This window comes from Lepus europaeus, chromosome 17 (genome assembly GCF_033115175.1).
Source record: "Lepus europaeus isolate LE1 chromosome 17, mLepTim1.pri, whole genome shotgun sequence".
Classification (NCBI taxonomy): Eukaryota; Metazoa; Chordata; class Mammalia; order Lagomorpha; family Leporidae; genus Lepus; species Lepus europaeus.
In genome coordinates, this window is record NC_084843.1 from 57,487,358 (window position 1) to 57,512,234 (window position 24,877).

A 24,877-nucleotide genomic window follows, 5' to 3' on the forward strand; every position below is an offset into this window, starting at 1 on the left:
TTTTACTCAGTCACACTATCAAATAAATGCAAGAATAAAGACATTTCAGACTTTTACACCAAATACAAAGTTTAAAAACAACTTTCCCCTCTCGTGTGCCCTTTTTTACCTCTCATGTCCCCTTAACTAAGAAAGTAAACAATGAAAAAGGAAAATGTGATCAGAAAACAACAAATGATGTTAGGAGAGAACTGAAGGGAGATGCCAGGATGACAGGAGAGCAGTAGGCTCATTATAACCGGTCCTAGTTAAATGCAAGCTTGCTGTATTTCTCAGATCTCTTGGGAAGGGGGTGTCAGTTCTCCTAGCCTTATTGTTGCTATTTCCATTCTATTCTTGTACACGCTGAATGCTAAAATTGAGTTAGAACCAGCCTAAAATGCAGTAAGAACTAGGTACCATTTGCTACACAGATACTGTGATTAAAAATGGTTATCATTGGGGCCGGCGCCTTGGTATACTAGGTTAATCCTCCACCTGCGGTGCCAGCATCCCATATGGGCGCTGGTTCTAGTCCTGGTTGCTCCTCTTCCACTCCAGCTTTTGCTGTGGCCTGGGATAGCAGTAGATGGCCCAAGTCCTTGGGCCCCTGCACCCACATGGGAGACAGGGAAAAAGCACCTGGCTCCTGGTTGGTGCAGTTCCGGCCGTTGCAGCCATTTGGGGAGTGAACCAACAGAAGGAAGACCTTTCTCTCTCTGTCTCTTTCTCTCTCTCTCTCTCTCTCTCTACCTGTCAAGTAAATAAATAAAATCTTTAAAAATAAATAAATAAATAAAAATAAAAATGGTTATCATTTATTAAAGACTTAACTATGCACAGTATCTCCCCCTTGTCTGAAGTTTTGCTCTTGGTTATACAAAAGTCAACCACAATCCAAAAGTATTAAATGGAAAATTTCAAAAATAAACAAGTTTTAAGTTACATGTTGTTCTAAGAAGTATGATAAAATCCCATGCCATCCTGCTTAGGAGATGAATTTCAGTGTATCCACGCTGTATACACTACCTGTCTATTAGTTAGTAGTATATACAAAGGAAAGAAAACTTAGTCTATGTGGGATTTAGTATTATCCAGTTTTAGGATAGTCATGGGATGGATAACTCAAACATCTGAGACTCAACATCTGTTTTATAACATAAAGCCATATATCCTTTGAAATATAGAAATTTCAAAAGCATAAGCTTCCACTTTCTTAAATGATAGAAATTAGCTCTCTAAAGTATTTCTTGGCTGTTTGTGAATCATTCCCAGGGCTCTCTCACTGATGCTCACAAGAGGCCCACAGTGTTTTTCTATTTTGGATGCCTTGTTCTGTTGCTGCACTGCTGCCTTTGCTCCTATGCTCCAGGGTATGCACTATTCCATCCCAGGCAGAATACAAGTCCTTTCTTTAATTTTCCACAGCATTGTATTTTAGCCAGAATTTACAGACAGAGGAAAGATAAAGAAACGACAAAACAAATAACAGTTTAAACTAGGTACTGTAGCTATGTTCAGTACCCTCTAACCCAAGTTCTGGATAATTTTCAAGGCATCCTCAAAAAGTGGTCCTCTATCTTGACTCTATCCACCACTGTTCTGGATATGCCGGCTTGCCTCTTCACCATGGGATACTCTCTTCTTTGTCTTATCTACCTAGGGTGTAGGCTCTCAAACCGTTGTGTATGTATTACAGCATTTAATGTTTAAATTTTTTAAAAAATAGCATTTAAACTCCAGTTGTGGAAAAGCTGAGATTTTAAAAAAATGAAATGACCAACATAAATTTTCTTCAAGAAATTGCTGCTCTATTTCTAGTTCATAAGGTTTGATTTAGTCCAAAAGGGTACCTACATAAATTATGACAAATTCATTTGAATGTGTCAAATATATTTCAAACATAATACATCTAAAATGGAATTCTGAGAGTATGGGCTGTTATGAGAAGGAGGGGGGCCCTGGCTGCATTAACTCTGCAGTGGCTGCAAGGCCACTTGGGCTATTCTCCAACTGATATAAAATTAAAATCAAGAATCTTGACTGGAGGCTAAGGCTCTAAAATTCAAGTCCTTTCAAGTGAAGTACAAAAACACAAACAAGCAATTAAGTCAAAATGGCCACACTCTGGTCACCCCCCTTTGGTTACTACATATGTGTTTTGTGTGGGATTTCTATAAATAATACAGTTGTATACAGGAAAGAACTTGAGATTTTGAATCTGATTGTCCTGGCTTGAAGGATAGGGTAGGCAAATTCTAAGATGGCCCCAAAGATTCCCACCCCTGCTGTTACACACCCTCTTTAATCTCCCTCATGAAGTAATAATCACTTCTGTGATTGCATCCAAAACTCCATTGTAGCAAATCAAAGAGACCGAAGTACTATGTTGCGGAAAGCACCACCTGGCAAGAACAGTAAGCAGCATCTAGAACCTGGGAATGCCCACCCCTCTGTCTCCACCCCACCACCACCAGACCCCAACCCCTGAGAATCAACAAGTCCTATAATTACTGGAGCTGAATTCTGCCAACAACTAGTATTCTCAGAAGAGGATCATGACCTTCAAATGAGATCACAGTCCCAGATCCTCATGAGACTCCTAAGCAAAGGACTCAGTCAACCCAGGATCACACTGCTAACCAACAGAAACTGTGAGATAATAAGTTTGTGTTGTTTAAAGCCACTAAACATGGTAATTTCTTATGCAGTAATAGAAAACTAATACTAGCCACATTCCTGTTCCTTGGTCCAAGGAGAGTGAGATACTTTGATTAACAGCCAAAGTAAGGTTTCTACCAATAGAGATGGAGTGGACCTCCTTAAACACAATTGATGTGTCATTATCCGTTGGGAGGATGGGTGCTGAATAAAAAAGAACAAAAAATATCAGACACAATATAATCAGTGTCCTACATGTGCCTTTTCATTCAACTTACAACCCTCTCCTACTAATGGCTTTATCTACTGCCACATACACACTTCTTGATTTGCATACCACTCTACCAGAGAATAACAAAGAACACACGAGGGCAACAAATTTTAATAAAAATATTAGGTTATTAACACAAGTTATAGTCCAGAATCTGCCACTAATTAGCTATGTGACCCAGGGCAAGCTACTAATGGGCCACAGTTTCCTGTCTGTAAATGAAGGGATTCAACTAGCTTGAGTGTTTCTTCCAGAATCACACTTTTGTGATTTTACAAAATGCTTTCCAAAAAAGACCCATCAAAATGATTCAAAATAAATTACTGATTTGTGATAAAGGAACAAAGAAATGCTACTCTGCTCCCAACTGCATGCCCTAACCCAGTATTCCACTTCTGAAAGTGGCACAAAGAAAGGTTTTCCGAGGAAACCACAAGATATCTGCCTTCCACACCCAAGTTTGTCCAATATGGACCACACACAAAAGAACAAAATGGGGAGAGGCAGGGAGAAGTAGACCAACAGAACACCAGGGGTCTTACAAACTAAAATTTACATAGTTGCAAACCAATGTTTTACAATGTTAGTGTCATGAACATATTATACTTATAACTATGTTGGAACAGATGTACATTACTTCTTTTTCCCTAACTTTCCACTCACTGCATTAAATGATGATGATAAAGATCTAAGATGAGCTCTAAAACTTATTTGGAAAAACATACTTTGGGGTAAAAATCATTTTGATCTCATGTTTCAATTTAACATGATCAATCAGAAGAAAAGATGACCTCATTTTTAAGGAAAGGTTACATTAACTCACAACATGCTGAAAATTAAATGTTAAAGATAAGTATTTGGGCATTCCGATCTGGCTGAAGAGCCCATGAGAGTATTGTAGGCATGGAAAGCCAAGACACCCTGGAAAAGAAAAAAAAAAAAAAAAGAAGACCTAAATGAAAGATCTCTGTGAGTGAGATCCCAGTGGAAAGAACGGGCCATCAAAGATGGAGGTACCTTTCTCTGAAGGGAGGAGAGAACTTCCACTTTGACTATGACCCTATCAGAATAAGATCAAAGTCGGCAAACCCTAAAGGCTTCCATAGCCTTGGCAACTCATGACTAGAGCCTAGGGAGATTACTGACACCATAAACAAGAGTGTCAAATTGTTAAGTCAACAACAAGAGTCACTGTGTACTTACATCTCATGTGGGATCTGTCCTTAATGTGTTGTCTAATGTGAAGTGATGCTATAACTAGTACTAAAACAGTATTTTTACACTTTGTGTTTCTGTGTGGGTGCAAACTGATGAAATCTTTACTTAGTATATACAGAATCGATCTTCTGTACATAAAGATAATTGAAAATGAAAAAAAAACCTGGTGTTAAATAGGAAATTGCATAGAAAATTAATTAACTTTTTAAAAATATCATGTAAGATCTCTGTCTTTAATGTGCTGTACTCTGTTATTTAATGCTATAACTAGTACTCCAACAGTATTTTTTCACTTTGTGTTGCTATGTGGGTGCAAACTGTTGAAATATTTACTTAATATATACTAAACTGATCTTCTGTATATAAAGAGACTTGAAAATGAATCTTGATGTGAATGGAAGGGGAGAGGGAGCGGGAAAGGGGAGGGTTGCAGGTGGGAGGGAAGTTATTGGGGGGGAGAAGCCATTGTAATCCATAAGCTGTACTTTGGAAATTTATATTCATTAAATAAAAGTTAAAAAAAAAAAAGATAAGTATTTGGGGGGCCGGCGCCGTGCTCACTTGGTTAATCCTCCACCTCACCAGCATCCCATATGGGTGCAGGGTTCTAGTCCCGGTTGTTCCTCTTCCAGTCCAGCTCTCTGCTGTGGCCTGGGAAGGCAGTGGAGGATGGCCCAAATGCTTGGGTCCCTGTACCCGCATGGGAGACCGGGAGGAAGCACCTGGCTCCTGGCTTCGGATCGGCGCAGCACCAGCCGTAGTGGCCATTAGGGAAGTGAACCAGCGGAAGGAGACCTTTCTCTCTCTCTCTCTCTCCCTCACTGTCTATAACTCTACAAAATACATATTAATTTCACAATAGGTTCTTTTCCTTTGTAGTCTTCTTTTCCCCTCTCTCAAAAAAAAAAAAAGTAAAAATTGTGATTGAACAATTTTAACCATAATCAATTTCCATTACTGTCAAGCTTTTAAGCAAGTGAAGAGAATTCTATTAAGGGGAGAGGGGAGGTTAAGAGAGAGAAGCAGCTCTCAGTAAATACTATCTTCCAACTGCACAGAGGAAAGAAAAAGAAATACCTCAAGATCAAGATACAACTAATGAAATGCTAAGATTCTAGACTATTCTAATATTCTAATTCTAGACTATCTCAGAGCTCATGTAGAATCTAAGAACAAGAAAAAGGAAAAAACGCATTTCTTCTTGGATAGGGTATATTGGGAGAGGTCCAAGTGAACTGCATGTATATCATGAAAGTTGTGCCTGGGGACACTGGTAATAACTTTGTTCCCATGAATTATTCATAGGGAAAAATGGGACCAGATTTACAGCTCTGCCAAATTAAAAAAAAGAGAGATAAAATTCCTAAAACAACAACCTGGAATTAGAGAAAACTTATTCTTACAATTCTCAAGTACTCTGCCTCCTTCCACAATTAAATGGGCTCACACTCTCAACACCATCCTTTACCTAAGGGCAATGCTAGCGTCTCGGAAAAGGCACGCATTTATCAAGTGAGGTCACTTAACACCGGAGTTTCCAGAAGTCGACGCGCCTCCTTGCCTTGTTAGAAAGTTCTGCGACTTTCCAGGAACCCTCTGACGAGTACAACCCTCTAAAGGGCCTTCGGTCGCTTCCCTCAGCTTCCGCGCCCACCGACTCCAGGCGGCGCCACCGGCCGCGGCCTCGAGGTGCGCATGCGCCCTGGGCCCCGCCGCGCCCGCCGCGAGCGCCACCCCCCGGCCTCGGTTCTCGGCGGGTGGGGGAGCGCGGGCTCCCGGCTCTCAGAGCTCTAACGAAACAACGCTAGGAAAGCACCCAGGGCACCGCCACACTTCACTTGTGAGGGACCTAATGACGTGTAAAGGTAACGGCTGCGGACCTGAAACGCAGAACCTGGGTCTCTACCCCATCTCCTGAGAGAGCCCCCATCTCTCCCAGTCGAGCTGGACAATGAAGGGATTACTGGGAGAGGAAAATGAAACAGCTCGGAGAGAGGCCAGCCCACTGCCGCTGGCTCCTCAGCTTCCCGCCCGCCCGGTCCACACAGCAGAGTTCGGAAGACTCCGCGGGAAACGCCGCAGAAATGCGAGAACTTCCGGGCGCGCGGGCCCGCACCACTGAGCAGGACAGATTACTGTTCCACAACTCTCTCCCACACCGAATGCAGAAGCGGGAGGGCAAAAAAAAAAAACCACGTCAGCGCTAGAAACCTGGCGAGGTTGCGATTTTCGTAGCGCAGCAAAGACAGGGGTTTCTCAGACCTATCTGTACCCCCTGCTTAAGAGGATTTCCATCATTTTTCGTGTCCACAGTGTAACCCCTGTAACCCGGTCCCTCAGGCCGGGCTACCTCAGAGTGAAGCGCCGGGCATTTGCAGGCTCCGCCTCTTCGCGGGCCTGGCGCGAGCGCAGTGGCTGTAGCACTACAGTGTCTCCGCCTTGCTGCTCTCTCTGTGGCAGCGATGGCCGAGTGGTTAAGGCGTTGGACTTGAAATCCAATGGGGTCTCCCCGCGCAGGTTCGAACCCTGCTCGCTGCGGAAACGGGTGCTTCTGTTTTCCGTCTTTTAGTAAACGCTTAGAAAATCTCACCTCTTCTTGTGGTGATTTCCAAAACCTGCCACCTAAATGGCGTGCCTAGGGAATGGGTGAAGGAGCCTGAGAGTAGCTAGCACGTCGTCCTGCGGCAAGCACACCATTTTCATCAGGAAATCTTCCTGCATCTTGAAAGACAAAGTGACACGTATTAAAGTCTTTTTTTTTTTTTTTCCAGTAAAACAGATTAGACCAATAGAAATAAACAATGTACATGCTGACGTTTTCAGGCTATCTAAACTGGACACCATCACACTAAAACTAAGGATGAAATTGTGCTGCCGTCCTTCCAACCCAGAATCACCACCATCACCCGCAAAAGTGCGGGGAATAGATTTTTTTTTTTTTTTTTTTTTTGGATTTAGGTTCTAGAATATAGCATGTTAGATAAATTCAATAAGGGAAGAGTAGGCGTGTAGCCATTACAATGATGTTCATGATATGGCAAGTCCCTGCCAATGGATTGTCAAGTGCAAAAAGTGGACAGATCAGAAAACAGTTTATATAGGGATCACATTGTTGTCAAACAATTCATTTGCATCCCCCATTCAATTGAGGAAAGGGGGAGAGAGCAAGGGATACAGAAAAAATGAATGTTAGAAACAAATACATCAAAATGTCACTGTCATCAAGAATAAGAATTGAGGGAAGGGAGGGGCCCAGAAACCAGGGCAGAGCATCTGCAACAGTTTACGCATCAGTTTGTTTTTCGGGGTGTCCCTGGGAAGCTTATTTTGCAGCATTGTGCAAGGCTGCAAGAAACCAGTCTTGAGTCAGAGTTGCTGCAAAAGCAAATGTCTTCTTAGGGGGGCCGTTTCTTTGGGGAACTATACCTTTCTACTGTCTGCTTTATTTGGCGTGAGTAAATAAAGCTTTCCACGGAGCAGCTCCCTCTAGAGGCTGATTTTTTGGTGATACCCCAAGTGAACAGACCCCCTTGTGACCATTAACATTAGCAGTGATTATCTCTGGGTGATGGGACTTAGGGGGGGTGGGGCATCAATTGTCTTAATACATAGTTTTTTGTTTAACTAACTTTTCTGATTTGTGTAAATTGGCCCAATGTTTTACATTAGAAAAACATACTGTGAGGTTAGTGTTTGGGGCCCTGCACATCTCAACCCCACACTTCCTAGATGCTCCTGTGTTGTTTCCTGAATCCTCAAGGGTAGGCTGGTTGCCTGTGACACGCGAAGTGGAGTCCATCCCCAATGAGACTTGGTTACACACAGACTCAACGTTTGCATCCTCAACTCACCCTTTTCTCAAACCTTACCCCTGCTCCTATTCAAATCACTAGAAGTAACTGCATTCATTTCCTAGCTAACCAGCCTCTTTCCCTGCAATCAGTGAGGATCAATTCAGCAACAAATAACAGAAAATCCAACACTAGTGGCTTAAACACTTAGGTGTCTGAAGAAACCGGGGAGACAAATACCATTCCTGTATCCAAGAGACTGGACTAGTATATAACTTCTCATGTAGTCTGCATCAAAAGCTTAGTTTTTTGTCTATATTACAAGATTAATCCAAAAAAGGGAGAAACCTACAAACTATAAATTAAAATATGCCCTCAAAAAATCCAAATACACTGTGCAATGAATGCTCAATTTTACTTTTAAATGGTGTTCTACAAGCTATACAGTGTAGATTCATTTGACAACTCTAACTCCTTCTTATTGCTAAATCCTATCTTGTCTCAAGAGTTATTTCAAATAAATAAGAAATAACATATGAAACACTAAATAAAATAAATCTGAGAGTAGGAAATTCTCAAATGGAAGAAGAAACAGGACTCATGCTTTGTCATATTTAGTATGTAGGCCTCATCCCCTCCCTGTTGCCTCATAGGCCCAACATCTGCAACATGCCAAGAAGCAAAAGACAAGAATTCTGTTTACATCTCATTTACACCAACCATGTACTCCTACTACCACTAGCTACAAAGAATCCTGGGGAACTTAAGTAATTTTAGCTGAATGTATTGCTATCCAAGTTGAAATTGGAATTCTATCGGTAAGGAAGACAGATAGATGACACTGAAAGGTAAAACAGTTGTATTTGTCATACTCCTGTACCCAGAAAGTAGAAATTTGGAGACACGGTGCCTTCAAGACCAGCTGTCCCTCTTTTCCCCCTTCTCTGTGTTGACAGGCCTCCCCGCACTGCTTGCTGTCTGGCCTTTAGTTTTTGTTCACATGCAACTACATGCAGTATCTTCTCTTGCCCTCACCTTTGTCCCCTCATTTGTGTAAGAGGGATTTGAAACCCTTTCCTATTCAGGGGTCTTGCTCTCCTTTGGAATCTAGGCTTGAATCTTCAATTCACCTTTATTGCCACCCACTTCATAAAACCTACATGCTTGCTTCCCCACCTCCTTTGCAGCTGGGAAGGCAGCATGTGACCTAGGCCCAGTCAATCTTGTGTGCCTACCTCCAACTTTCAATAAGGAGCTATTAATACCAGAAGCAAGAAGGGTGGGGATCCATACTGGTAGTGGGCGGAGACCACATTGGGTGCCACAGGGCCAGAGCGGCAGTTATAGCTACAGTTGTTCAGCAGCAGGATCATAGTGTCTGCATCAGACTGACCTGAAACCATCCCCCTGTGATCTTGAACTCTACCTAAACTAACTCCTGCTCCCACCTTCTAAAAGTCACTTCGCAAACCTTCTTGGAAATTCTAAAAACTGTCCAATAGTTATAGGTTCCAGTAAGTTTCTGCTTAAATCAGCCTGTTCTTTTTCTTCCTCTTCTTCTCCATCTTCTCTTCTTTTTCCTTCTCCTTTTTTGGCTTTCAAATACCAGATATAACTTCTCATTTTACCCCACCATCAGCTTCTGGGAACACTCTTGTTGATGTGGACTAACAGGGAGCCAGTTAGTGAACAAAATAGCAATCTTCTTGCCACAGCCTTGCACCACTAAACCCCACCCAGTTCCTTGCCTATTCATCATGGCAGCAGCAGGCTTGGCACACCCACTTCCCCATGATGCACCTGAGCCCCACTCCCCCATCAGGCTGAAGACACCATGATGACAACATGTATGCTGAACTTCACACGGAGATGCCAGGAAATCTTTCCAGAGACTGCCACACACACTGAACCTGTCCAAACTCTGTACCACCGTCTACCCTATACACCTCAGGATAGCAGGTACAGCAGTAGGCAGTAGCACCACCAGCAGTTACCCTTCTGGTATCCATGAAGGGAGGCTGCCTGCACTTCTATCTGGGTGTGTACTATCTCTTTAATATCTTTAAATAAATCCTGTGCCCATTCCTGCACTTCTTCTATGTCTCTGGTTTGAATTCATCTCTCACACCAGATTAGTAACAGAAAATAAATCCAGCTAGGGATGCCAGACACCATTAGTCCATGATGGTGTCAGTTTCTGGGTAAAATATTTCTTGCAATATCCTAGGCTGATTCAGAAATCCTCTTTTAATCTTCCAATAGCCTATTAGAGCCAGGATCACATTGCACTATTTCTGCCTGTTTGCTTCTCTTCCCACTGAATAGTAAACTCCCTGAGAATATATAAAGGGGCCATATCTCTCATCTTTGGGCCTCTGCCTCCCACAAGAAAAATACTTGAATTTCTGGTGAAGGAATGTATAAATATGTAAGTGAGCACACAGCTCCACATTCCATCCTAGAATGCCCAATAAAGGGAAGAGGCAGAGCTCAATTTATTGTCCTTGATGGACAGGTCACTAATCCTTTCTTTAATTAATACATTGTGTCCCCCACCTAGACTGATTTTAGTTTCAAAGAAGGAAGAAGGCAGCAGCCTGACAATGTGTCCCTCCTTCCTTTCCCATTGCCTTCCCTTTCCTTAATTTTTCCTTGCCTCATCCCCTAACACTGATAGGGCAGATTGAACCAGCATTGGTCTCTAGGGGCCAATCCTACCTGTCTCCCTGAGAGTGTCCACTTTCAGTTTGACCTCCATGCAACTCTGATGTCAGCGCTTTCTCTGTGGAGAACAAAGGAAAAACAGCAAACCATATCAGGAGAGTTGGAAAAGGTTCTTTACTGTACTCTTCTTCTCAGAGGCAATTGTTTCAAGTAATCTTTCCACGGTTCTATTCTCCCCAGGACTCCCCCACATGCAATATATGGGGGAACTACCCAGGAAGATTAGATAGAAATAAACAAGCTGGAGTCACAATTTCTGCAAGCCCTGCACTGTAACTCCACCTCTTACCTGTCTATTCAGTTGCCCGCTTTCTCATGATGTACCTGACTTTCCCATGATGCACCTGTTTCATCAGAGACTAGGAAGCAGGAGATGCCATTATGGCCAGGTGAAAGTTAAGCTCCTTGTGAAAGTGCCATGAAACTCTCAGAAAGCTTCACACACACTAAATTCCACCCAATCTCCAGCTTGTTTCTATGTTCAATTAGGATTTCACTCTCTAGCTGATAGACAGGGGAGGGACTCTTTTTTTGCTTTTTGGCTTCTGGACCATGATTTTCAGTCCTTCTCTGGGCTCCTCCCATGCTCAATCCTCAGAAGCAACTCTCTGACCCACTCAAGATGGTTTTCTCTCCATGTGGGAGTGCCCAAACATGAATATATTCACTCTCTCACCTTTAAATAAATCCTGCTTGCACTTGTGCACTGAGTATATGTCTCTGCTTTGAATTAGTATCTCTGTGGGAGCAATAACTTGGAATAAAAATCGAGATACATATACCCATAATACCCCACCCGCCACAAACTCTCCTGTACATTCTCTGGAGCTGGCTCATTCTGAGCCAGACTCCCACAGCATACAGCCTTGAAGGTTGTCCTTAACGACCCCAACTCTTTCATTCTTTTATGATGCAAAGCAACTCAATCTTGTCTTGATGTGCTGACATCCAAGAGCCTGGCTAACAAAGACCCCTATCCAGAAGGCAGAGGGTATTGTAAATGTAATCACCAGGCTTCCCTACCCCAGATGTTTCCCTACCCACTTCTTTTATTTTTTTTTAAAGACTTATTTATTTATTTATTTATTTGAAAGTTGGAGTTACACAGAGAGAGAAGGAGAGGCAGAGAGAGAGAGGTCTTCCATCTGCTGGTTCACTCCCCAGTTGGCTGCAACAACTGGAGCTGGGCCGATCCAAAGCCAGAAACCAGGAGCTTCTTCTGAGTCTCCCCCAGGTGCAGGGGCCCAAGGGCTTGGGCCATCCTCCACTGCTTTCCCAAGCCATAGCAGAGAGCTGGATTGGAAATGGAGCAGCCCAGACTCAAACCAGCGTCCATATAGGATGCTGGTACTGCAGGCGGCAGCCCTACCCACTACACCACAGCACCTGCCCCTCCACTTCCTTTAGAAGAAGATAGATCCTGCCACTGCCCAATCAGAGTTTAGATGGTTTAAATGTGAAGAGACCAGAATGATTTTTTTTAGAAAATTGTAATATGTAAATTAATGCTGAGATCATAATCATTGCTTCACTTCTAAATTCAGGACCTTTTTGTGTTCCTTATCCCAGTTTGTGACATCTCCAGCCAGAGGAGGACCCACCCCTTCAAATCATCCTAATATTTCTCTGCCCCTCAGCCTACGTCCTATCCAACTCAACTGCCAATGAACTTGCCCCTAAATATGCTGAGAACCCACTTTGTGTATGTACCATTACCACCCAGTCTAAATCAACACCATCTCTCATCTCAACCTCCTAATCCTATTCTTCATCCACTCTCCCTCCCTTTCAATCTGTTCTCCATAAAACAAAATTTTCTTGAAAATTGCACATCTGGGGGCAGGTGTTTGACTTAGTGGTTAAGATGACATATTGAGGAGCTGGCACTATGGCATAGAAGGTTAAGCTTCCACCTGCAGTGTGGGTATCCTATATGGATGCCAAGTTGAGTCCTGGCTGCTCCACTTTGGATATAGCTCCCTGTTAATGCACCTGGGAAAGCAGTGGAAGGTAGCTCAAGTACTTGGGCCCCTGCACCCAGCTGGAAGACCCAGAAGAAGCTCCTGGCTCCTGGCTTCGGCCTGGCCCAGCCCTAGCCATTGCAGCCATTTGGGGAAATAAACCAGTAGATGGAAGACCTCTCCCTCCCTCCCTCCCTCCCTCTCTCCCTCCCTCTCTCTCTCCCTCCTCCTTTATCCCTGCCTTTCAAATAAATAAATAAATCTTCAGCTTGTGTTTCTTGTTTTTGCTTTTTTTTTTTTTTTTTTGAAAGGTGGAGAGAAGGAGCAACAGAGAAGAAGGATTGAGATCTTCTATCCACTGTTTTACTCTCAAAAATGCCCAAAACAGGGCCCAAAACAGGATTGGCCAGACCCAAACCAGAAGCCAGGAACTCTATCAGAGTCTCCTATGTAAGTGGCAGAGGCACAAGCACCTGGGCCATTTGCTGCCTCCCAGGTGCATTAGCAAAAAGCCAGATGGGAGGTGGACTAGCCCAGACTCAAAGCAGCACTTATACATGGCTGTTTAACCTGCTGTGCCACAACTGCCCGTTCCCAAAAAAAGTCAGAGGAACTGAACTTCAAATCTAGGCTCCTTTTCTTTTTAGCTGTATGATTTGGAGAGGTGTACTTAACCTCTCTGGGCCTTAATTTCCTTATCTGCCAAACGGTAATAACAATTACTTTCACCTTGTGGGCTTGTAAGTAGTAACTGCAATTCCCTGAGCTCCAAACACTGGCAGGTGAGCAGATACTGTGATAAGTGCTGGTCTCATTTAACCTCTAAAACAGGCCACAGCTTGTTCACAGATAAAGAACTACTGAGGATTAAATCTCAGCTGTTACTCTTTTCCCCTTTCCTCATAGAAGTGGGGCCCTCATAGAAGACTCTGCAACCAACGTGAAGGGGCCATTGGACAGGAACCAAAGAAGCTCTTTGATTCAGTCACTGACAGACTGGAATGTTCTTTGATCTATTGTCACATTGAGCTGCACAAAGGAGGAAACAAGTTCCCTGGGTGTTGACCCACAAAGCTGCCCAGAGCTGGCTCTGGCAGGGGATGTGTTTGCGACCCTTTGAGACCTTCTTGAAGAGCCTAGCAGCAGCTCGGATGTTTTACTTGGGCTTTTTTTTTCTTTGATGCCTCTACGACTCAGGATTGGTTTTACAAATATAATTTCTCAGCATGTAGTCCTCCTTCCAGTTCCAGCCCACCAGAACTTCTCAGAACACTCATCAACGGCAGGATAGCTGTCAGTGACCCCCGAGTGTGAAGTACGCTGTCCCCGGGAAGGAAAACTTGGCTTCGGGAGCCTTCTCTCCTGGGGTTCTGCACTGGGTAAGTTTGTCTGGTCACCACTGCCATTGCTTCTTTCTGGGTGCTGCTCTGACCATATTTTTCCCCTGCCCTCAGACCCCCTAGAGCTCTCCACGGCCAACAGAATAAAGGTCAAACTTCCCAGCGTTTTAAGCAAGTTTCTTTATAATTTGGCCCTAACATCTTTTTGACCTCTTCTCAGTATTTCCCAACAGGACCCCAGAGGAGCAGACAGATTAGTGATTTCTGGCGCTGTCACACATGGACACCTTAAGTTACAAACTCCTCTGTCCTTGATTGTTGATTTGGAAGATACACACCCACCAACACGCATACAGACACATCACTCCACGTTGACTTGAGGACACATATACAGATACATTTAAAATATGTGCATATCAGGGAAAACCAACTCATGTTCCTCTCGTTCTGTCTCATTTTCAAGATATCTCCTAGAAAAGCTACCAGGAACATCAGAGACAACCAATAATGGAAACATCAGGAATATTATTTGTAGAAAGGCAAAAAAAAAAAAAAAAGAGCAGAGTTTTTTTTTTCCTCAATAAATGACCTTAATTCACTTATTGCACAGGCACATATGCTTGTGGCTCAAAATCGGGGTGGCTCCTGCTCACCCATGTCTTCCTGACACTGAGCTCCCTTTTCTGGAGGCCACCAGTTACCAGCTTCTGATTTTTTTTAATTCAGTATACTCTTCATGCACATACAACAATGTACATGTATTCTACACAAATGTTAGCATATAATTCTGAATGTTGCTTGTGTCATTGACAGATGTGTGCTATCTTTCTATATGAAGAGTTTGCTCATGAAAAATGACCTCAGCTGACTAGAGGGTGGGGTGTGGAGGAGGGTTGGAGGGTGGTTGGGTAGCAGGTACCAAAACATCGTTAAATCAAAAGAATAAGTTCTAGGGTTCAGTAGCACAGTCAGAGGCTCTATAGCTCACAATATTGTACTATGCAATGTATGAAGAACTAGAAGAGAGGAGCTCATAGGCTCCAAAGAAAAGCTAAAGAAATGGAAATACTAATGATCTGACCTGATCAGTTTAAGCTGTGTATATGTGTTGAAATATTGCACTGTATTCCATAAAAATGTGCAAGTACTGCATAATAGTTGACAATATTTTTTAAATGCAGGGGGGTGTAAGGAGGTAGGCTGTCATCTGCTACCTCAAATGCCCTCTGCAGGTAAGAACTCACTCTCTCAAAATGAATGGAAATTCATTCATTTAGCCAACCCACTACTGATAACCATTGAAGTTATTTCCAATCTTTTCCCTTTAAAATTTTTTTATTTAATTGATTAGAGAGAGAGAACCAGGCAGGGAGAAGGAGAAAGAGATAAACAGCTCTTATCTGCTGGTTCATTCCCCAAGTACCCACAAAGGCAGGGCTGGACTGGTCTGGACCAAAGCTGGGAGCCAGGAACTCATTTTAGGTCTCCCAAAATGGTGGCAGGAACCCAATCACTTGAGTTCATATTAGCTGGAAGCTGGAGTCAGGAGCCAGAGCTGGGCCTTCAACTCAGTATTTTAATATGAGATGTGGGCATCTTAACAGCTAGGCTAAACACCCACTCCTGAATCTTTTGATTTTACTGAAAGAAAATGCTTCAAAGAAAACTCTTGTGTATATGGCATTTCTAGTTGTAGTAACAGTTTCATGATGCTCCAGTAATAATCTCCGCGGCCACAGCCTCTGCCAACTCCACTGCCCTCTGGGTATAGTAATCACTGCCTCTAGTGCAGAAAAAGAATGAAAAAAAAAAAAAAAAAACTGCATTGACAAAGAATGCTGGTCTAGAGCCTTCCTTACAGGGGGAGAAGGGCCACTGCTAAAGCAAGGGCATGCTGGGAGGTCTGTGAGATCCACTCTCAGCTACTGCCTGCACTGCCTGCCTTCCAGGGCTGAGATGTGTAACTCGATGAGTTTCTCTTCAGTATGAACATGTGTATCATGGCACAGTCTGAACTCCTTTGCAAAACTGACTTAAGGGTGGATTGATTTTAGAAACTCATTTATTTCTAAAATGTGGGCAAAAAGGCTCAAAGATGCTGTCCTCCATTGCTTTCCCTGTTCCTGCTTTTGCCATAAAAATTAGCCAATATATCGTTCAGATCTACTTGTGACAATTTGATTTTGGTTTACATTCATCCGGGCTTGAAAAATGACCACTACTCAGGCAGATTGATGCCTTCTGAGCCAGTCATTTCCAGCACACATTAATACATCAGCGCTACCTTCAAGTAGGATGTCTTTCTAAATTATTCTTTTTTTCCCCTGCTGCTTTTTAAGCTTCATTTAAAAAAATAACCCTGTAACCATTTTTCTCAAAAATGTCTCTATAAAACATCCAGCCTGCTACTGAGGAGGCCGCATCTTCACATTTCAATTGATAGTTGCTCTTTTTTATTGTTTATTATTATTACTGAAGCATTTGAGGATTTCTCATTGGAAGGAAAGTTTGATTATTGGGGAGATAGAGATTTCCATCTTTCCAGCTAAAAACCCCCCACAAAGCTGTAACATTTTCCAGTTGTGACTTTTAGGCTGCAAGGTCACATGTTCTGGTGTATGCCCAGAAATGATAAAAAAGCATCAAATTGCTTGCATGGGTAAGGATCTCAGAAGGCACACTCAATTTAGGATAATTCTATATAGATTTCATAAAGAGATGGTTTTGAAAGAGACAGGATGTAGAGAAACCATAAGGTACAGCTGAATCCTTATCCCTAGGAGCGGCAGAGCAGCCACTGGAAGCAAGAAAGTTCTGAGTGAGCTGCCCCAGCGGAGCAGGGACCTCCTTCAGAGTGTACAACCAGTGTAGGGAGATCCTGAGGGAGAGAACTGGGCTAGTAACACACCCCCTCCACCATCCCCCTTCCTTCCTACTGGCCAAACGAGCCTGCCAGCCTCTGCAGCTGAGAACAGGGCACAGAGTGGGTCTGCAGGGACAAATAGGACATAGTGAGGACTCTACCCAACAGAAAACTTGGAAAATAGAAAAAATAAGTACTCATAATCCAGCACCGTAACATACTGACTTTATCACTGTGGCATGTTTTTTAATTGCAGCATGACAGTTTAGGTTTTATTTTATTTATTTTATTTTATAACCAGAGAGAAACAGGCAGAGCTCCCATCTGCTGGTTCACTCCTAAGATGCCCACAGTGGTCAGGGCTGGGCCAGGCTGAAGCAAGAGACAGGAGCTCATTCCAGATCTCCTATATGGGTGTGAGGGACTCAACCACTTGAGCCATCGCTGCTGCCTCCCGGGGTACACATTAGCAGGAAGCTGGAATCAGAAGTAAAGCCAGGACTCAATTCCAGGAACTCTAACATGAACTGTGGACATCCAAAGTAGCATCTTCACCGTTAAACCAAATGCCTGGCCTTACCACTGTGATTTAGTTCACTTTTGTATAGTTTAATATAATAATGTACCCCATAAATGTACACAGTTATGTATAAATTTTTAACTTTCTAAAATAGGTATACTCTTATGATCACATTAAAATGAAATCATTGACTATGTAAAACATAGAGATACAGAAAGCAATGTATCTTATATTTTCTTTTTTTAAAAAAAAAGATTTATTTATTTAGTTGAAAGAGTTACACAGAGAGAGGAGAGGCAGAGAGAGAGAGAGAGAGAGAGAGAGAGGGGTCTTACATCCACTGGTTCACTCCCCAGTTGGCCGCAACAGCTGGAGCTATGCTTATCCAAAGCCGGGAGCCTCCTCCAGGTCTCCCTTGTGGGTGCAGGGGCCCAAGGACCTGGGCCATCCTCTACTGCTTTCCCAAGCCATAGCAGAAAGCTGGATCAGAAGTGGAGCAGCTGGGTCTTGAACCGGCGCCCATATGGGATTCCAGCACTTCAGGTGTTAACCCGCGGATGTTAACCCACTGAGCCACAGCACCAGCCCCAATATCTTATATTTTCTATTGAAATTATTTCATGAGCTTGCTGCAACTTCTTTTTCTTCATGATCATGACTTTCATAGTGATTGCATCAAATCTAATATATCAGTTATTACACATTTAGTTTGCTTCTCTTTATGTGCTATGACATATTGAGATGTTCATCTTTGTGATATAAGCCTTTTCCCATGTTTTGTATTATTTCTTTAGGATCTACACCTTTAAGAATGGGAAGAAAGAGGCAAAGAATGAATATCTTTATGGCTCTGAAATATATTTCTAAAACTACATCACTTTAGAGTGTGACACCCATGTGTAGGGCTACCAGTAAGAAATCTGGGATCATGGAACCCTCATCTACACTGGGTATTATCACTTGCAGCATTTTTTTCTGACATACTAGGTAAGCACGCATTTTTGTTTATTTTTTCCTTTAGATACTAGTAGAGTATCTGTGTTTTACCATATGTTTGTTTACTAGTTGGATTTACTGCTTAATTGCTGGCTTTCTACTGTATTCTACCCTGAGAGAATTCTTCTGAAAACATGAATGTCATAGTGATGAGATATCAATTTCAAATGAAAGAGGCTAATGAATTGCAAGCTGAGGGTTTATGGTCACAATAACTACTTTTTGGAAAGTTTATATCTCTATTAGATTACCAAATTTACCCACCCCTCCTCTGTTACCTTTCTGGCTCCATGTTCTAGCATTTAAAATAACTGGTGCAAAACTAAACGAAGCCTGAATGATAATCATAATCAGTTCACTCATTGGCAATGTGATGGTTCAAATTCCTCTTCAAGAAATATTAGGGGTAGCTGGGCTTGACTGACTGAAGAGAGATAAATGTAGATCTCTTATGGCCTAAGCTTTCATTCTTTTCTCCATTTCCTCACTTCATAGGCTATTTGAGGAAGTATTTTCCTTAACTTACCAGGTTCAAGGTTGTGGAAGCTTCTCTTTATACCAGAGATTCTCAAACATTGGAAGCATCACCTAGGAAACTTAATAAAAGCACAGTTTTTGGTCCTCACTGTTGGACATTCTGATTCAGTAGATATGGGTGAACCCAGGAATCTACCCTTTAGAAGTGATTTCAAGCCAAGGAGTATCTATCAATCACACTTTGAGAAACACTGATATACTTCCTTGGGATAGGAAGTTTCCCTATACTGAAAATATTTAAGGTTGGAGCAGAAAAGAGGCTGGGAAGTAAGGGAAAGGAGTGTAGGCCAGCAACAGTTCCTTTTAAACCCATCCTCCAAAAGCATCGATGTGGAGGAAGCTGGGCAATGAGACCGTGATTTGGTGAGAAAGTAGTCAGTGTGCAGCAACTTGCTAGGGACGCACGGGTTAGCAAAACAGAGGACTCCCTGCCATGCTTCTGAAGGATACATGCAGTGACAATTCATGGTGACACCCTTTAGTAACATTCATATTTTCAGTGTTGTAGCACCTCTCTATACCTTGTTTCCTGACCTCCTGAAATGTACAGCTGAGCTTCTACACCAGTCTCACTCTCCTCACAAAGTTTCAAATAATAAAATATTTCGAATTCATGGCACACACAGGTTCCCTAAGCAAACAAAAGGACTTCCCTTCTACACAGTTTGACATCAGTACTAGACCCAGCAACTTACAGAACTGCTGGATTCCTTAAGGCTTCTTCAAACCCTTCTAGATTTTATTCATGTAATGCCTGCAGTGGACCCTGTAAGCTAACCACACTGTAGAGCTGTTAGAGGCAAAGAACACAGCCATTTGCAAATGCTTTCTGAGCACAACCATCTGCTACTGTCAGCCCAATGCTACCATCTTGTGGTGTTCTAAGGAACAAAGGCCCAAGTTTACAGATAGGAAGAGTTTTTTTATTTTTCTGGGAACCATGTGAATCTATTGGGAGGTGAAAAAAAAATCTTCACATTTCCTTGTCATGTCCTCCATCAACTTTTAATCTAGGTAGAACCTTCTTTGGAGAATTTTAAAAGTAGAATAGAAAAAAAATTATCCTCAAATAAGCATAGAAGGTTAGATCTTGGAGATCACCTTGTAAAGAATGGCCAGATTTTTTTTTAAGACAAGTTCACCCAAATACTAACATCTTGATGTAATCAATCTGCTAAATTACTAAACAGCACTTTACACATTTTTCATATGGTAACCGTGCATCCTGAAATTCTTTTTTTTTTTTTTTTTTTTTTTTTTTTTTGACAGGCAGAGTTAGACAGTAAGAGAGATAGAGACAGAGAGAAAGGTCTTCCTTTCTGTTGGTTCACCTCCCCCCCCCCCCCAAGTGGCCACTACGGCTGGCGCGCTTCGCTGATCCGAAGCCAGGAGCCAGGTGCTTCTTCCTGGTCTCCCATGCGGATGCAGGGCCCAAGCACTTGGGCCATCCTCCACTGCCTTCCTGGGCCACAGCAGAGAGCTGGACTGGAAGAGGAGCAACCGGGACAGAATCCAGTGCCCCAACCGAGACTAGAACCCAGGGTGCCAGCTTCACAGCTGGAGGATTAGCCAAGTGAGCCGTGGCGCTGGCCTCTCCTTTTTCTTGAAACTGAATCATTCTCAAGGAAAGATCTCATTCAATATTCTGCAGAAATCAGCCTGCATTGCTCTGAAATGTGTTCCCTGGCTCACTTTTCTCCAGAGAATGCAGGTGTATGCAGGTGTATCTAGAGTTTTGATGTCTTCCCTTGAGCAAAGAAAAACCTTCTTCCAACTCCGAGTTAAATACCCATGGTACCTTGTCACCTTCTTGCATCCTCTCAGTTGTAACACTTAACTGTCATCACTAAACAAGCATAAAACTTCTGAAACACACAAAAATCTACTCTAGAAAGTCTTCGGCACAGATTGGGGCATTGTAGCAAACACATGAGCAGCATCCCAAGGTGGAGCCTGACTCTGGGAGTAAAGGAGGGGGCCTCTCGGAGAATGACCTCCAAATGGGAAAGTGGAAAAGCAGTAGCTGGCAGAGCCCACTGTAAATGATTAAGATGAGCACACCAATTGTTAAATCAACAACAGGAGTCACTGTGCACTTACTTCCCATGTAGGATCTCTGTCCTTAATGTGTTGTACTGTGAGAATTAACGGTAAAAATAGTCTTCAAACAGTACTTTACATTTTTGTATCTGTGTGGGTGCAAGCTGTTGAAATCTTTACTTATATATTATGTATAATATAATATATATATATTACTTAGTATATACTAAGTTGATCTTCTGTGTATAAACATAATTAAAAATGAATCTTAATGAACAATGAGATGGGAAAAAGAGTAGGAGACGGGATGGTTTGTGGGTCGAAGGGTGGTTATGAGGGGGAAAAACCACTACAATCCAAAAGTTGTACTTTCAAAATTTATATTTATTAAAAATAAAGATGGACACACATGACTTCTCTACCCCTCCCAGAGAATCTTTACCCTATGTCTGTGCAGATGTCGTGTTAATGGCATGCTGCCATGGCAGGCTGCTTTCCTTGATTGCCTTCTGTGTGTGGGGCCAGGTGCTCAATAAGGAGGGACCTAGAGGTGAACAAGCCTGTTCCCACTCAGGAACTCACAGGCTTGCCATTGGGATAAATGGTGCCCCATGGCAAGATAGAGTGATGCTCATTACAGGAAGTATAAATTGATTCCTGCACTGAAGGAGCACACGAGTCAGTGGAAGGCAAGCAAGAAAAGCTCCCTGGTTTGAATATGGATGAAATGTCTAAAACTGCATTTTTACCTAGCTGTACCATCAGCCCCTCTACACACACATACACACACACACAACTCCCCAAACTTGTCCTTCATCTGCTCAGGTGTTCCCTTTTTTGTAGCTAGGGCAAAAAGGGGTTTGGATAGGGCCAAGATGGGAAGGAGGGGGGTGCTGAGAGCGAGCCAGCCACTCTGGATCTGTGACCACAGGGCTAGGGAATGAGTGCCACTGGGAAGCTGTTCAAGAGAAGAAAGAAAGTTGGTGAAAAGTAGCCTTTCTTCCTGTGGTCATGGGCTCAGCCCCAGCAGGGGGAATGGAAGACAAGAGGGCTCCTAGGAGATAGAGCAGTGGTTATCGCTCCAAGAGGATGTCCCTGCTGCCAGAGGACCCCCAGAAACGACTGTTGGCACCTGAACCTCCACAAGCTCAGCATCCGGAAGCCCCCAGAATCGAATCCTTTGACAGTGGAGAGAGCTGGAAGTCCCAACCCTCTAGTCATGCTTTGGTCTTTCCAGTGATGAGCCCTCCTCCTGAAGCTCTCTGGGGATCCCCAGCCACCAGTCATGTCATTAACACAAAAGACATCTATCACTCAAGAGATTCTAAGGGTTTTAGGAGTTGTAGGTCAAGAAATAGGGAGGAAGACCAAGAGTACATTTCAGAAGATCATAATTACAAACCAAGGTTTTCAGATTCAGGTGATTCTAAGTCTGGGAACTAATGGTTTAAGGAAAAAACAATCTATTTGCAATTGTACTGTGATTTTTAGAATGTCATGAAAGCTAAAAACTTAAGAAAACGAGGTTAGATATGAAGTTCAAACAAGATAGACAAAGAAAGGCTTTGGAAACTATTAAAGGTAGGAGTTATCACTAGTATTATTGTTAGATTCTATCTTAGAGCCTCCAATAATGAGCCAGAAAGTATTTAGTATAAAAACCTCACCACTATCTTCAGAAGCAACAGGTATCAAGAACAGCATCAGACGCAAGTGAATGTGATAAGACAGTTGAGGTATTTGGAGCTGATGTGTGTAGAGATACCTACCTCTCTATCTTGGCCCTTTTCCTGAAAAAGCAGTGATAAAAGATTCATAAAAAAGACACATCCTCTTTCCTCTGCCTCCCCTGTCCTGGCTAATCAACTTCCATTCTTGGCCAACACTCTCTCACCTGTTCCCACACTATCTTGGCTCTCACACAAGGCACTAAACTGGCCAACTCTGGACCTGGACCTTGGCCAAGGTCCTTGTTCTACAAATGGGGAAAGCCTGTTATTCAGCCACAGTAGAAGAAACAGAATCTGAAGGCTCAGGTAATCTGCTCTAAATCCCACAGTTGGTTTGAGCCAGAGAAAAATCTAGTTCTCTACAAACTTAATCCAAATCTCAGAATTAATACAAGAAACAAAATGAAAACATGGGAATAAACAAAGTGAAAACATGGGAAGAAACAAGAGCCCAGCATGGAGGCGAAAGGATGAGAAAGAGCTGCCTAATGCAAAATATCCCCCATAATGAGGGTGAGATGACACAGAGAACCAAGAAGCAATAACACCAAAGACAAGGCCATCCTGATCCATATCACAGAGGCTGAAATTGAAGGGAATTGAAGCCCTTCATTGTGATACTTTCATCATTTTCTCAGTAATTTCATCAGTTCTGTAATTTCTCCCAAGTCATCCCGGCACTGTCTGTCTGTGATGTGGAGGTGGTGGGTAATGATGTTTGCCTCCAGGAAATTAAAGGCTCCTCTCCATAACTGTATTAGTCATCGACACTTGCTGCTGCGATTGATCTTGTAACCACCGTCAGATCTGGGCAGGGAAAGGATATGAAAATTCATATGCAGGAAAACAATCTTATCTTCTCTTTATCCAATTCTCTCTTTACAAGAAATATCTGCAATGGTTTTTCTTCATTTCTAATTCGCTTATTAGGGGCATGTTTTTGACAGGCTGGGAATATATCCTTCAGGTCCTGGAAACTATTTAGATTCAGAGAAAATTGTGAATTCTGCCTAGGTTTTCCAGAGTTGCTCTGTTGAGATGCCCTTTACTCGAAAGAGTAAAAATGTTTCAAAATTGTATTTCAACATGTCAGGACACCCAGAAGGCAAGTAATGGTAGCACTGGGGAGGAAAAAAAAAAGGACTGTTCTTTTCCTTTGTAGAAGTTGCAAGGAAAAATGTGCACTCTGGTTCTGTTACTGCTTTACATCTTGGGCACTCCCTGGTATTAGGGGTTAGGAGGTGCTGAGCAAATCATTCGATAAGCACAGTGCTTCAGACAGAGCCACTCAAAAAATTAGCCTAGAGTGAAAAATAAGGACAAAATAGGTAAGAATCTCAATGAACAAGCACTATTTCCTAGGTTGTTCAATCCAATGGCCCTAAAGCCTCTGAAACTTACCGTATTGCTACATTTTATTTGCTTAAGAATATGATGATAGAATTCTGAATGTACACATATACTCTTTGATCCAGAAATTTCAGTGCTAGGTATTTATCCTACAGGTAGACTTCACACACAAGAAATACTTTGTATAAATCTATTCATTATGATTTTATTAGTGACTGCAAAAACATGAAAGTGCATCAATAAATGACAATTTAAATAATTGATGACTTATACACAAAATGGAACACTATGCAGCAATTAAAGAGAATAAGGTAGCACTAATGTACTAACATAGAATAATTTCCAAGATACATTAACTGAATAAATTGAAGATACACAGCAATGGGTATAGTATGCAACCATTTAGGTAAAGTGTAGAAACACATACATGTATAAATGCACAGGATATGTGAGCCAAGATACAGCAGAAAAAGTGCCTCTGAGATGGGGAACTAGAAGGAATCTTGTGTTAATCGATTGTTTTAACTGACTAACATAAGATTTAACACATAAGAATATAGTAAGACTAGAAATAAACACATACTACTTCCGTGTCATGTTCTAAGCACATTACATATGTAAATTAATTCAATATACTCCCTCTAAACCACAGACACTCTTAACTAGAATGTCAACTTCTTGAAAGCATAAAATAATCCCTTTTTAAAAGTACTTATGTATTTATTCATTTGAAAGGCAGAGTTATAGAAAGAGAAAGAGAAAGATTTTCCATCTGCTGGTTCAATCTGCAACAGCCAGGGCTGGACTAGCCAAAGTCAGGAACCTGGAACACCATTTGGGTTTCCAACATGGATGACATGGGCCCAAGCAACTGAGCCATCTTGTGCTACTTTCTC

At 42.4% G+C, this 24,877-nt stretch overlaps 1 non-coding gene across 1 annotated transcript; it reads left to right on the top strand.

The window, feature by feature from the left end:
* The first annotated feature begins 6,585 nt into the window (after nucleotides 1-6,585).
* TRNAS-UGA (transfer RNA serine (anticodon UGA)) lies at nucleotides 6,586-6,667 on the top strand. The gene has a single exon. It is a non-coding gene; the product is annotated as a tRNA-Ser (tRNA).
* The last annotated feature ends 18,210 nt before the right edge of the window (nucleotides 6,668-24,877 follow it).